This window comes from Ranitomeya variabilis, chromosome 2 (assembly GCF_051348905.1).
Source record: "Ranitomeya variabilis isolate aRanVar5 chromosome 2, aRanVar5.hap1, whole genome shotgun sequence".
Lineage (NCBI taxonomy): Eukaryota > Metazoa > Chordata > Amphibia > Anura > Dendrobatidae > Ranitomeya > Ranitomeya variabilis.
Window position 1 is genome coordinate 885,006,082 of NC_135233.1, and position 14,150 is coordinate 885,020,231.

A 14,150-nucleotide genomic window follows, 5' to 3' on the forward strand; every position below is an offset into this window, starting at 1 on the left:
CATTCCATTACGGAGTGTTCATTGATCGTGTTACATCACAATAACATCACTATGGCGGCCGATATACAGCTCTGGCCAAAATTAAAGGGAACCTGTCACCTCAAATTGGCAGGATATATAAATGCCTTTTGTCCGGTCCGATGGGCGGCGTTTCGTCTTCATTTCTCCACCCCATCCGTCCCTGTTGTCCGCAATATCTTCGAGAATTAGAGTACTTGTCCTCCATAGTTCGTGTGTGCGCAATGCAATCTTCAATCGCGCACGCGCAGTATGCTTTGCCCAACTGGGGGCAAAGCCGAAAAGCATTACTGCGTATGCGCCCGCGCGCTATGTCCCAGAGCACAGCAAACTACTTCCGGGACATAGAGTGCCGGCGCATGCGCACTAATGCTTTTCAGCTTTGCTCACAGTTGAGCAAAGCATACTGCGCATGCACGAGTGAAGATTGCATTGCGCACACACGAACTATGTAGCTTATGGGCCCTATTAGCTTTCTAAAATCCTATAAGGATATACACTGTGTTCCAAATTATTATGCAAATAATTTTTCCTCATATTTTCTCTAAATTACCTATCTGAATTGCAGTCATTGTTATTTTCCAGTCATCTACTATTCTAGTATAATTGCAATGTTTTGGAACAAACTGCCTATGAAAACAGTATCTTTTTAAAAAAAATAAACACTCAAAATGCATGTTCCAAATTATTATGCACAGCAGAGTTTTCAACCTTTTTTTTTTATTTTGAACAAAAAAATGGTCAATTGTGAAGTTATAAGCATTATCAGCTTATTACAAAATGAAATCAAACAGTTTTCAAGTGAAAACTTTATTCTAGGTGATGTTACATTTGCACATAGGACCCCTTGTTCGAAAGAAGCTTCTGAACTCTCTCGTCCATTGAATTTGTCAGTTTTTGGATGGTTTCTGCTTCAATTGTTTTGCATGTGGACAGAATACCCTCCCAGAGCTGTTGCTTAGATGTGAACTGCCTCCCGCCATCATAGACACTCCTTTTGATGATGCTCCAGAGGTTCTCAATGGGGTTGAGGTCAGGGGAAGATGGTGGCCACACCATAAGTTTGTCCTCTTTTATGCCCATAGCAGCCAGAGATGCAGATGTGTTTTTTGCAGCATGAGACGGTGCATTATCATGCATGAAAATGATCTTGCTGCGGAAAGCACGGTTCTTCCTCTTGAACCATGGCAGGAAGTGTTGTTTTAGAAACTCCACATAGATTGTGGAGTTCATCTTTACCCCTTCAGGGATCATAAAGGGGCCAACAATCTCTCTCCCCATGATTCCAGCCCAAAACATTACTCCACCTCCTCTTGTTGGCGCCTTAGCCGTGTTTTCATGAGGTGTCCATCAACCAGCCATCCTCCACTCCATCCATCTGGACCATCGAGTGTTGCACGGCACTCATCGGTGAACAAAACAGATTGGAAGTCAGTCTTCATGTATCGTTTGGCCCACTGGAGCCGTTTCTGCTTGTGTGCAGTGGATAGAGGTGGTCGACAGGATGGCTTACGCACAGCTGTAAACCTCTGAAGGACCCTGTTCTGGGGACGTTTGAGGCACCAGCAGCTTCAAAAACTTGTCTGCTGCTATGACAAGGCATTTTTGCAGCTGCTCTTTTAACCTTACACAATTGCCTGTTGGAAAGAGTCCTCAATTTTTCCTTATCAGCACGCACACGTGTGTGCTGGGAATCAGCTACATACTTCTTGATTGTGCGATGATCACGATGAAGTGTCTTGGCAATGTTGATTGTAGTCATGCCTTGACCTAAATACTCCACAATTTGTTGCTTCTCAGCAGCCGACACATCCTTTTTCTTTCCCATTTTGGCAAAAAATGTAGGCTGCTTAATAATGTGGAACAGCCTTCTTAAGTAGTCTTGCCTTTATTTGGACTCACCTGCCAAACTAATTTGCACAGGTATCTGCAATTGCTTTCAGTGATATAAAGAGCCCTGACACACATCACCATCAATGAGTTTAAATGACAAACAAAAAAATTCTAACCTTATCACTCCTAAACTCTATGTGCATAAAAATTTGGAACACAGTGTACATGATCCCACCTTCCCGCGTTATGTAGTAATGTCCGACAACCTGTATTAATGTTACACATCCTGTCCCCATCCTGGTACATATGTCCCACATCCTAAGAAAGGAACCCCAAAAAGACTTTTGGTATACGAGACTCCCAGACCCTGAATGTAATAAAATGGGAAAAAAGCTGAGAAGGAGAATACACAAACCACTGGAGAAGCAAAAGAGAAAACCTAAGCAAGATAATCTTCACTGGGGAACTGGGACTCCAAACATCCATCTACTGTAACCTGGAATATAGCCATTAAAGACTGCATGTGAAGCAGGTATACAGGATGCAGTAACGGTCGGAGGCAGAGCAAGGGTTAACAGAGGGGTTTAATATAACAGCGTTACTCCACACAGGGAGAGAATAAATGGACAGAAGGATAATAGAACTGTGTTTGATTAACTTAGGGGCAACAGATATATGACAGGATAGGGGAGAGTTCAAAGGTATCAAACTTATCGATCTGGCGTTGATGAGAAGCAGTCTCTGAGATGATGGTGGTGGCGTCCCGGCTGGTACGCTTGAAGAATCAGGCATCGTCCTGGTCTGGAAGGGGTCCTGGGTCCCGGTGTCGTCAATGATCCTGGGATGTCCTGTCGCGGGTCCTGGGTCCAAGAGAAGATACGCTGGAGTGGGGACAGTCCTTTCTTTTACGCACCGGCACAGCGCTGGAGTATGCGGGAGCTGGTATGTCAGGCAGCCACACTCTGTTTGCGGCCTGGTCGTCTCGTCGTGTGCGTTCTGTGATCTGGTCGTAAGGAAGGGTCACTTACGCTCAGTGGTGTTATGGGAGTCAGTACTGTCAGCAATCTCAGGAAGTGTCTCCGCCTGAAGTCTCCTGTAAACTTCCTTAGGCCCCTCTGGCTTGGGCCTACTCTGCACTGACTGTCCAGCACGGGAGGGCTCACACTCTACCTCCGCACACTACAGCTTCCCGCCACTGAACCCGTTCTTGGTTTTACAATGGCCCTCACAGTCCCTTGATCTGAACATCTTTGAAAATCTGTGGCTAGACCTCAAAATAGCAGTGCATGCAAGATGACCCAGGAATCTCACAGAACTGGAAGAGTTTTTAAAAGAAGAATGGATGAAAATCCATAAAACAAGAATATACTGAGCTAGATCTACTTTCAAGTTCAGTACAGCAATATGCAACAGTGCACGGCAATTATGACCCGCTCAAAGTTACTGACTATGCATGCTGATTAGTGGCATTGCTGACTGCCTGACAAATTTCTACCTATTGGGCATCTGTCCCTGACGTGTGTTTCACCGGTATCCCGTCTTTTTCTAAGGGTCAGCCCTTTATGTGCATATAAAGGTTAAACTTGGTTTATGATTCAATGTAGCCAAGAGTTTTCATTCTAATGAAGTGAAACATTAATATGACCTACATTTTATTTTATTTGAATGTCATGTGGTGATTGGCTGTCATGCCTGTCAATCGTGACAGGTTGTATAAATATCCTGTTTGTACAGCCTACCCTGCCCTTAGAAAAAGCCAGGATACCGGCGAAACGCACATCAGGGACACATAGGTAGAAGTCAGCAATGCCACTAATCAGTATGTATAGGGCAGCACGGTGGCTCAGTGGTTAGCATTGCAGCCTTGCAGCGCTGGAGTCCTGGGTTCAAATCCCACCAAAGGACAACATCTATCAATAATTTATGGAGACAATGGTCTGAACCCCCTTATATTATTCAAGCAAAACTTCTACAATTTGCCTATTGGAATTAGTGGGTCACGTATGTTACAAGTGACCCAATATACATCCAGGGACGAGGCTGCAGCGAAACGTGCGTTGGAGTGGTGTATGCAGGGGACGCTGGAGTCTCAGACTGGTTGGTATATATTTTTCATTTACATCGGCATTATTTCCACCTTTTGCTCCTAGGCTGGCTTAATTATATTACCGGATCGCACGTTAGTCATTATATTTCTTTATTAATTTATATATGATATATGGCTTGATTCATTGGTTTATTTATTTTGGTCAGTACATGCACATTATCAAAAATATGTCATTCATGTTATATTTTGATCGATTGTTTTGTGGTGCATACAGTCATGGCCAAAAGTATTCACACCCCTGCAATTCTGTCAGATAATACTCAGTTTCTTCCTGAAAATGATTGCAAACACAAATTCTTTGGTATTATTATCTTCATTTAATTTGTCTTAAATGAAAAAACACAAAAATAATTGTTCTAAAGCCAAATTGGATATAATTCCACACCAAACATAAAAAAGGGGGGCGTCTGAATGAAAAGGGACTGTATGGTAGGAGACCCAGGAAGACCCCACTTCTTACCCCGAGACATAAAAAAGCCAGGCTGGAGTTTGCCAAAACTTACCTGAAAAAGCCTAAAACGTTTTGGAAGAATGTTCTCTGGTCAGATGAGACAAAAGTAGAGCTTTTAGGGCAAAGACATCAACATAGAGTTTACAGGAGAAAAAAAGAGGCATTCAAAGAAAAGAACACGGTCCCTACAGTCAAACATGGCGGAGGTTCCCTGATGTTTTGTGGTTGCTTTGCTGCCTCTGGCACTGGACTGCTTGACCGTGTGCATGGCATTATGAAGTCTGAAGACTACCAACAAATTTTGCAGCATAATGTAGGGCCCAGTGTGAGAAAGCTGGGTCTCTCTTAGAGGTCATGGGTCTTCCAGCTGGACAATGACCCAAAACACACTTCAAAAAGCACTAGAAAATGGTTTGAGAGAAAGCACTGGAGACTTCTAAGGTGGCCAGCAATGAGACCAGACCTGAATCCCATAGAACACCTGTGGAGAGATCTAAAAATGGCAATTTGGAGAAGGCACCCTTCAAATATCAGGGACCTGGAGCAGTTTGCTAAAGAAGAATGGTCTAAAATTCCAGCAGAGCATTGTAAGAAACTCAATGATGGTTACCGGAAGCGGTTGGTCGCAGTTATTTTGGCTAAAGGTTGTGCAACCAAGTATTAGACTGAGGGTGCCAATACTTTTGTCTGGCCCATTTTTGGAGTTTTGTGTGAAATGATCAATGTTTTGTTTTTGCTTCATTCTCTTTTGTGTTTTTTCATTTAAGACAAATTAAATGAAGATAATAATACCAAAGAATTTGTGTTTGCAATCATTTTCAGGAAGAAACTGAGTATTATCTGACAGAATTGCAGGGGTGTGAATACTTTTGGCCATGACTGTATAATATTCACTTGAATTTTATACCATTGGGTTATATTTTTTCTTATATGTTTCACTGTGACTATTTCATTTGGATATTAATTTTCACTTATGACTCACATGTATTTTTGATTGATTCATTTATATTTATTTGGTGGCACATTATCACTTTTGTATACATTCGCATCACTTAATATTTTTGATTCTTTCTTTTTTCTTTTTCATTTTTTCACTTTTGCACACACTTTGTGATATCTAATTGGATAGAGTCATTAATTTGGCTGGTGTATTATTTTACATTTTTTACATTAATTCTTTTATGTTTATATTACATTTTTTATTTTTTTACCACTCCGTCTGCCATTCCTTGTCCCCTGCTACAAATTTATTTATATATATTCCAGTTTTTAATTGCATTGTATGCTAACAAAATTTTAATATATTCCTTTTGTGACATCAATTATTTCCTGTATGTATGTACATTTTATATTATAGTTCTTCTGTGTAATCTTGTTTTTATAATTATTAATAAAATGGTACAATTTTACTGATTTTGTCTTTGAATACTTTGTTTGGGTAATATAATTCCTCAGAGTGGCCTGCGTTGGGGTTATATGTCTCCTTGGACTCTTGATGGTAGAAGGAAGGAGGACCAGGTTGAGGATTCAGAGGCCCAGCCTCTTGGCTACTGAGACTGGACCCTGTGGAAGACTTCGTGTTGCTTCTTGTCAATATGTGGCGCCCCTGAGGGTCCAGTCGCCACAGAGGTACTGCACCTCATCCAGAGGTGTGGAACTCCGCTCTCGGGTAAGGAGGGGACACTACCCAGGACCCACACACTTGCATCCAACATCGTATCACTTTAGCCTGGCAAGATGGGCAGACCCTAGAAAAAGGGGTGGGATCCCACTCAGGTGGGAGGAGTAGTGATAGTTGGAGGGAAGGTTAGAGACTCTGAGAGGAAGTAGATGGAGTGAGACGTACAGAAAGCAGCCCCCAAAGAGAGGGAGTCAGAGAAAGGTGAAGCTACAGAAAGAAGAGAAAGAAAGGGACCTAGGAGCACAGGTAGTGAGGAATCCACCCGTGGGGCCCGAATCCACGCCGACCATAGTTGGGTGGAGGGACCGGGTCGCAGTGGGGAACCAGCCCTCAAGACTAGTGGAGAACTACAAGGCTCAGCTAGCAAGCCGGAGGCTGTGGTATCTGTATGTGCCACAGCCACATCCACACACATTCGCTGAAAAGGCAGCCACATAGGACCAAGGGGACTAGACAGACGTTGCCCAACAAGATCCAAGGCTGCTGGCTTGAGACACTGTGTGTGAAGGCGCAGGGCAGGAGAGGTGAGAGCCAGCGCAGCGAGACAGCCAGGAAAGGAACATAAGAAGGGGGTCCTGGAAAAGTGCACCCATACTACCTGAGAGCTGGCTGGACCACAGACCTGGAGGACACAGCAGCTGGCTGGGACTGTATTTAAGAACTGTGAGTAAAGGTGTGGAAACTGCACCCTGCTGTGTCCTCTGAATTATTACTGCATCACCTGCCCTGCACAACATTCACCATCTTCATATTTTACACCGTAATTGCCCTGGGACTAAGCTCTTTCTGTGGAGAGCTGTAACAACTCTGCTGCATCACCATCAGCCCCAGCGGTCTCTTTAAGCAGCATCGGCTATCCCTTGCCAAGTACCACAGGTGGCATCACAAAGAATTCCCCTATAAACTTTATTTCTCCTTCATTTCATTACTTTTATTGGACACCCAGGGCCACGGATCGGGTCACTGCTGCCATGACCACCCCCTTAAGAACCGTTGGACCCGGTCAGAGTACCCCACGGCCCTGGCGGGCTCTCCAAATGCACTGGAGCCTTTGTCTTCCATCCCACCCACAACATCCTTGCACTTGTCTGGGTTAGTCAGTGGTGTAGCGCGCTGACCAAATTTTGACAGAACGCTAGAATGAGATTCTGATCTGTTACATGGCTTTGTGGGTACCACCACATTCACATCCCTTAACGTCACCCTTTCTCATATTGAATGAGCTATGCTCATGAAAAACATGTCCTGTCTTTATTTTTCACAAGTAACCTCAGAGAGGTGTTATGCACAAATTCACTGTATCTAGCAATGTGTGGAATTTTTTTTTTCAGATATCAGCTTTATTACACACGGCAACAGCAGACTTACGAAAATTAAAGGTAAATAGTCACGTTTGCATATCTCAGCAGGCTTTGCGCCTGTCGCACAACTGCTAAATAAAGATACGCTATTTATTAAACAAATAGAAAATTAGTATTTTTTTTATATCGCCTTAGTGGCACACTACAACAGCAGACTAATGAAAATTATTGCCACTAGTAATTTGTGGAGCACTATGAGGAGTGTATTATACTATATGGAGGAAGGAGGAGTGTATTATACTATATGGAGGACTGAGGAGTGTATTATACTATATTGAGGAGTGAGGAGTGTATTATACTATATGGAGGACTGAGGAATGTATTATACTATAAGGAGGACTATGAGGGGTGTATTATACTATATGGAGGACTGAGAAGTGTATTATACTATATGGAGGACTGAGGAGTGTATTATACTATATGGAGGACTGAGCAGTGTATTATACTATATGGAGCACTATGAGGAGTGTATTATGCTATATGAAGCACTATGAGGAGTGTATTTTAATATATGGAGGACTATGAGGAGTGTATTATACTATATGGAGGACTGAGGAGTGTATAATACTATATGGAGGACTATGGGGAGTGTATTATACCATATGGAGGACTATGGGGAGTGTGTTATACTATATGGATGACTATGAACTGTGCATTATATTATAAGGAAGACTACGGGGGTGCATTATACTTCTTATATGGATCCCCATGACTTCTATGTAAGCCCTTGATGAGTATAATGGTTTATTTTCTTTTATACAATACATAACAATGGCAGTACAGGGGACAAACATATACCAGGATGGGGCAAGGATAGTTACACCTCTGAGGTCACACTATACAACTTTGCAATAAAGCTATAGTGTGTGAAATGAATAGGGAAAATGTGAATTTAGGTGGGAAATACTTTGGCATGGTGGGGGGCCCATTTGAAAGTTTGCACCGGGGCCCATAACTTTGTAGTTACGCCACTGCTCAAGGGTATCCACTGGAGAATACTTCCTTTTTACAGATGCTCAATAGGGTGTACATCTGGAGACATCCATGGCCAGTCCAGCACCCTTACCCTCAGTTGCTTTAGCAAAGCAGTGGTCCTCTTGGAGGTGTATTTGGGGTCGTTATCATGTGGGAATATTGCCCTGCAGCACAGTTTCCAAAGGGAGGAGATCATGCTCTGCTTCAGTATGCCACAGTACATGTTTGCATTCATAGTTCCCTCAATGAACTGTAGCTCCCCACAGCCGACAGCACTCATGCAGTTCCAAACCATGACACTCCCACCATCATGCTTGACAGTAGGCAAAATACACTTGTCTTTGCATTTCTCACTGGATGCCACCATACACGCTTGACACCATCTCAATCAACTAAGTTTATCTTGGTCACATCAGACCACAGAACATGGTTCCAGTAATACATGTCCTTAATCTGCTTGTCTTCAGCTGCTTTCTTGTGCATTATCTTTAGAAGAAGTTTCTTTCTGGGATGACAGCCATGCAGACCAATTCAGACCAATTTGATGCAGTGTGCGACTTATGGTCTGAGCACTAAAAGGCTAACCCCCACCCCTTTAACCTCTGCAGAAATGGACTCATACGTCTGTTTTGAAAAAAACAACCTCTGGATGTGACGCTGAGCTTGTGCACTCAACTTCATTGGTCGGCTATGCTGAGGCCTGTTCTAAGTGGAACCTGTCTTGGTCTTGGCCACTGTGCTGCAGCTCAGTATCAGGGTGTTGGCAATCTTCTTATAGGCCATCATTATGCAGAGCATCAATTCTGTTTTTCAGATCCTCAAAGAGTTCTTTGTCATGAGGTGCCATGTTGAACTTCCAGTGACCAGTATGAGAGCCTGTGAGAGCGATAACACCAAATTTAACACACCTGGTCCCCATTCACACCTGAGATCTCTTAACACTAATAAGTCACATGACACCAGGGAGGGAAAATGGCTAATAGGGCACAATTTGGCTATTTTCACTTTGGTGTGTATTCACTTTTATGATGTACTGTATGTTCCCCATCCTGGTATATATGTCTGCCATCCTAGTATTTACAGTGACAAGCAAAAGGGTAACAATGTTATGAACTTTTGACTTTCAGGCTTTATATCTCACCATCCACTACTGCTTTGAATGTGACACTACCATCATTTTATAGACAATCATCTTGAATAGCTCATACATAAATTTGACTTGCAACTATTTAGCATATTATTATTTGTGCAGATTATTTTCATATCACCGTATTGTTACTGTTTTGCTCCTAAAAATTTAAATTTTTATTTTTATTATTTTGTAAATCCACGTTTGACTTTCAATACTGCCTGAATCCTTCTGGGCATGCTCTCACTCAGATTCAAGCATGCATCGACTGAAATCTGATCCTAGGTCGTTTGGTATATATGTCCATTATCAAGGGCGCCATCGTGGTATATACTGTATATCCCCTATCTTGGTATATATGTCCCTTTCCTGGGTCCCATTTTGGTATATATCCCCCATCTTGGTGTAAATACATCCGCATGATGTCACTGCCCTGTGCTTCCAGTCACATGAGCTCCGACGTCGGCTGCTGGGCAGCAGTGTGTATTACAGTGCATGGACCTGGAGGATCCCCTGCGCCCAATGCACTTCAGCTGAATGATCGTGGCATCAGCAGGCCCCTCACTCGCACAGGCCCGCTTGTAACCTACAGTATGTGACTGCAATAATTACGCCCCTGCTCCTGTGCTTATTGTAGGTGCTCTCTGTGGTGGACGGGGGTCAGCATAGGCGCTCCCCATGCTCTGCTTTTATGTAGCAAGCTGGGATGCACACTGTGTGCCCTGATGCCGTTTTGGCAAAGCCAGAAGTAACCTTTACAACAGTTTGTGCTGCAGTAGCTTTTCTGTGGAATCTGACCATAAGGCCGGGGTCACACTTACGAGTGTGATGCGAGAAACTTATGCGAGTCTCTCACCTCAATAGCCGGCACTGCCAGGTGCATAGAAATACATGCAGCCGCACACTCCGTTCCCGAGTGCCGGGTATTGATGTGACAGACTCGTGCGAGTTTCTCGCATCACACTCGCAAGTGTGACCCCGGCCTAAGAGAGAGCCTATTTACCAATTTATGTGGATAGCTGTCATTCCCATAGACTTTGAGTGCAGCACAAGTGCAAATACTCACTAGGCCGGTTTCACATTAGCGTTTGCAGGAGCTGCGGAGGGCTGCGGACTTCCTCCGTGAAGCCCCGCCCTCGGCCGCACCTCCGCCTCTAGCTCCGCCTACTTCTGCATGCGGCCGGCGTACCTATCTTTAACATTAGGTACGCAGGTCGTGCCGCTGTATGCGGATGCTTCCGCATGCGTCATTTTGACGATGCGGCGACCAGCGTAGACCGCAGCTTGCAGCAATTTATTTATTTTTTCCGCATCGTCAAAACGGCGCATGCGGACACATCCGCATACAGCCGCACGACCTGCGTACCTAATGTTAAAGATAGGTACGCAGGCCGCATGCCAGCCGCATGTAGGAGTAGGCGGAGCTAGCAGCGGAGGTGCGGCCGAGGGCGGGGCTTCACGGAGGAAGTCCGCAGCCCTCCGCAGCTCCTACAAACGCTAGTGTGAAACTAGCCTTACTCCTTTCATACGGGGAACACAGGAGTCCCTGTTCTCGTGATCGCTGGGAGTCCCAACTATGGGATTCTCAACAATCAGACACTTATGCCCTATATAGTACAAAAGGTGGTATGTTTTTATTCTGGGAGCACGCCTTTTTACTCTACTGAAGCTTTCCATGTACATAGCATTCTTCATCATGTCATAATTTCATGGACTGAGCATTTGCAGTCCACACAAATAAAATTTGCACTGCCATGTTCTAGTTAATGGATGATTTGCTATAATTTTTTTTAATGAATAATGCATAAATTAAAATACAGCATGTAGAAATTACTATATACAAAATATTATATCAACATAACTTAAAAATCTGTACACATAAGTCAATTAGTATGCTGTGTGATAGACATACTTAGGCCGGCGTCACACTACGGTAGTATACGGGTGAGTGCTATGCGAGAAAACATCACATAGCAGAGTGCTATGTCCAGTGTTAATCTATGGGGCAACTCTCATCACCATATTTTTTCTCAGGTGTATTCGATGTGCGTGTAAAATGGCAGCATGCTGCGATTATATGTGTATATCGTCTGAGACTCGCCAATGCAAGTCTATGGGTGCGAGAAAAACTCAGACACCACACTGACCATCTGTGTAGCTTACGACAAATACGCACACATTTTCCTCATTTCAGCCCATTGAGCCATTAAATTCAATGGGGTAAATCAGTGAGAAGTGTAATGCCATACACATGTCATACGGATGCTATACGGATACATAGGTGCGAGAAAATCGCATCATCGCATTGCAAATGCATTACACACGGATGACCATACGGAGAACACTTGTGCGACTCTCAGCAGGGAGACTCGGACCGATTTTCCATACGTTTAGTCTGACTCTGGCCTTACAGATGTTTCAGTATTTTACAGTATGTACCGGTACTTGGGGTTTGTGTACAGAATTCACCTATACCCTTTGATTGGAGCAAGGCTGGGGTTGGGATCTCTCTCCTCTTATTCTTCACATGGCCTGTCTCCTGTTTAACTTACACGTGATGAGATTATTGCCTGTTCCTATCTTATGAAGTAATTGTTTTTTTTCTATTCATTTTCTGAAAAGGACATAAAGCTGAAAAGAGAGAAATTACACATTAGAAGTAACTACATTTCACATATACAATTTTAACAATTACCTTTAAAGTAGAACTACTAAAATAGATACCTAAAATTACTCAATTTGCATTATGATCTTTAGGGCTTGCTCATATTAGCAAATAACATGGCTGAGTTCTATCTGATGTTTAATCGGATAGCAATCGGCCCAATGTTATACCATTGGGCAGTGCAGATCTGCAATTTTTTTTGTCATGCCGATTCAGGTTGAGAAAAAAAACATTGCAGCATACTGCAAGTGGCTTCATAATTTGGATTATGTGCACCCATACAAGTAAAGCATCAGACTGCATTTGGATGTCATCCGAGTGCAGTCCGACATCCAGGGACTCAGACAATGGAGCAAATGGAGGAATTCTCCATCTTCTCCACACATGTGCTGCGATTGTCTTATGTGAGAGAATAGGATTACACTAAGATGACTCTTATAGAGTTTAAGCTAAGTATAATTTCCATTATCGAGCTGATTCTCTCACACCAGAAAATCATCGTTCATGTGACTCCAGCCAAAGAAAAATGCAGCTTCTACTTGTTCTTGTGGGAATTAGACATGACTAATGGTTTCATATGCCTTCCAAATCTTCCTAATTATGGATCAAGAAAGGTATTGGAGACAGATTCCAGTGCAATGGGGCAAATGGCGAGGTCACAGAATTACAAATCTTGTAGAAGTGGTAACGGCAGTCATTTTGGTAACACTTAGGTTTTTTAAATAACAGTTAAATAGATTTAAAAACTTTGAAGGAAAATTAAGACATAATTAAACTAAAGCTACACTGCATTTGGCCCCAAATTCAGCTTTAAGGAAAACTATTAAGCCATGGACCGCATGAATCAGTCACTGACTCTGTATTTGCTAAAGCCAGGGAGCGCAGCTTCGGTGACGTCACCACTAGTCACTGAAGCTCCGCTCCCAGCATTTCATTAATTCCCCAGTAGTTTACAGCCAGAACGGTCACATTAGCACTGCACCCGGTTGTAAACTGTATATACCCCAAATATGGATTACGGCATGGGACTGACTGTACGCCGGACAGGTATGGGTGTATTGTTGGTGTGTTATTTTTTCATTTTTTCATTTATTACAGGAGATCGAGAGCTTCATTTGGAATTAAAGAAGAGTAAACATGGCAAAACTGTGTGGTCTTTCATTTCATTAAAATATTTTATTCTGCATGTGTGTGTGTTTATTTAACCCTTTACAAACTTTAGGATTAGTAATGTATAGGCGTCTTATTGACACCTCTTCATTACTAATGGGCTTAATGTCACCTTACAATACAAAGGTGACAATAACCCCTCATTACCCCATATGCCACCACTACAGGGCAGTGGGAAGAGAGAGGCTAGGTGCCAGAATTGGCTCATCTGTAAGATGGGACTTTTCTGGGGTGGCTGGGGGCAGATGCTTTTAACCGGGGGTTGGCAATAACCATGATCCCTCTCTAGGCTATTAAAATCTGCCCTCAGTCACTGGCTTTCCCTCTCTGGCGCAGAAAATTGCGCGGGAGCCAACGCCAGTTTTTTCCGTGAATACATTCTTTTATTAAATACATGCAAGTCCCAAATTTTGCACACACATAGTACTAACAGTATTAGACACTGACATCTATAAATCTAACTGTTCTGCAATGGTTTACTGTATGTAAACAATGTCTGCTATCCTGTCGGCTCCTGCAGTGATTTTACAGAAGACCACAAATGAAATATCTACTATTATGCTATCTATCGCTCTATGAAATATAAAGATATATATATATATATATATATATATATATACAGTATATATATATATATCTGTGTCACTGACACACCCACATATATATATATACAGTGGGGCAAAAAAGTATTTAGTCAGTCAGCAATAGTGCAAGTTCCACCACTTAAAAAGATGAGAGTCGTCTGTAATTTACATCATAG

General features: G+C 42.9%; 1 protein-coding gene across 1 annotated transcript in view; it reads right to left on the reverse strand.

Annotated features, from left to right (window-relative positions):
- Window positions 1-11,339: 11,339 nt before the first annotated feature.
- The window catches only part of LOC143803989 (anosmin-1-like), a 52,277-nt gene continuing 49,466 nt past the window's right edge, over window positions 11,340-14,150 (reverse strand). The window contains exon 15 of the mRNA XM_077281739.1: window positions 11,340-12,186. The gene's annotated coding sequence lies outside the window, so the exon portion shown is untranslated. The remainder of the gene's footprint in view (window positions 12,187-14,150) is intronic.